This window comes from Asparagus officinalis, chromosome 10 (genome assembly GCF_001876935.1).
Source record: "Asparagus officinalis chromosome 10, Aspof.V1, whole genome shotgun sequence".
In the NCBI taxonomy this organism is placed as follows: domain Eukaryota; kingdom Viridiplantae; phylum Streptophyta; class Magnoliopsida; order Asparagales; family Asparagaceae; genus Asparagus; species Asparagus officinalis.
This window is the reverse complement of record NC_033803.1, coordinates 71,770,735-71,772,126: the sequence shown is the minus strand read 5'-3', so window position 1 is coordinate 71,772,126 and position 1,392 is coordinate 71,770,735.

The following is a 1,392-nucleotide window of genomic DNA, read 5'->3' as shown; positions in this document are numbered from 1 at the left end:
ATTCTCTCAACAAAAAAAAAGTCAAGAGACATGAGACAAAAAAAAAATGTAGAATTAAGTATGCCTCGCACTGACAAGAAAATTCGATGCGTGTATGCGACAAAATGATTGACAAAGAGACCAAGAGAGATTTTTATTTTTTATATTTTGCTATATATAAGCAAGCTAGAGTCTACTTTCAACGAGATCAGATAATAATATTTTTTGCCCATATCCATGACGTTAGTTGATAGCAAAGGTTGGTTTGGTTGCAGTTACTACATGCCCCCGAGCGTGGGATAAATTGTATCCACAAGTGGAAGAGTCCAAAGAGTGTGTATTGTTGACATTTTTTTCCTTAAAAAAAAGAAAGAAACAGAAAGAAAATAGAAAAAGAAAGAAAATAGAAATTAATTACCCACTATTATATATCCTTGATAATAAAAGACGACGATTCTAAGTATAATTAAGGGAAAATTTGTAAAATAGACCGTTTTTATAAAGTAATTAGCGAAATAGACCATTTTTGAGAGTAATTAGCAAAATAGACCTCTTTTTGACAAAAGAGGTCGATTTTGAAAAAATGGTTTCAGAAAACATACGGGACTACTAGTCCCGTATGTTTAAAGCTAACTAATCTAATGATTAGTGCACTAATCATTAGATTAGTTAAGCTTTAAACATATAGGACTAGTAGTCCCGTATGTTTTCTGAAGCCATTTTTTCAAAATCGACCTCTTTTTGGCCTATTGGCAAAAAAGAGGTCTATTTTGCTAATTACTTTTAAAAGTGGTCCGACCTCTTTTTGGCCTATTGGCAAAAAAGAGGTCTATTTTGCTAATTACTTTTAAAAGTGGTCTATTTCGCTAATTACTTTATAAAAACGGTTTACTTTTAAAAGTGGTCTATTTCGCTAATTACTTTATAAAAACGGTCTATTTTGCAAATTTTCCCTATAATTAATCCGTCCGATAAGTTCAAATTTCTCTTCTTTCCCTTACCCTTCATTACCCCACAGTTTGGACGGTAAGATTTTAGTTCAGTTTTTCCTCTCGCTCTCCTCCTCTACCTCTACCCTTTTAAATGAAGCTCCGAGATAAAAGCAAATCAAAATTTCTAGTCCCTTTCTCTAGTCCTTCATCCAAAGAGTCCACGAGGATAACAGGCGTACTCAGAGCAAGTGCAGGGACGTAGTACCTAACCATAAATAATTCACTCTCGCCTGGACGAATCCAACGCATCCGAAACCCGACCCGAACCCGCTAAAGTCCAAATCCACCCAGATCCTCTGAACCAATCATAAACCCCCCGAACCGGCAACAAATCGAACCTCCCCCGTTTTTAAAAGTGAACGGGCTCAGGCCTAAATCGGGGCAAAATCGTCTCTTTTTATTTCGCCTTTTTATTATCCTC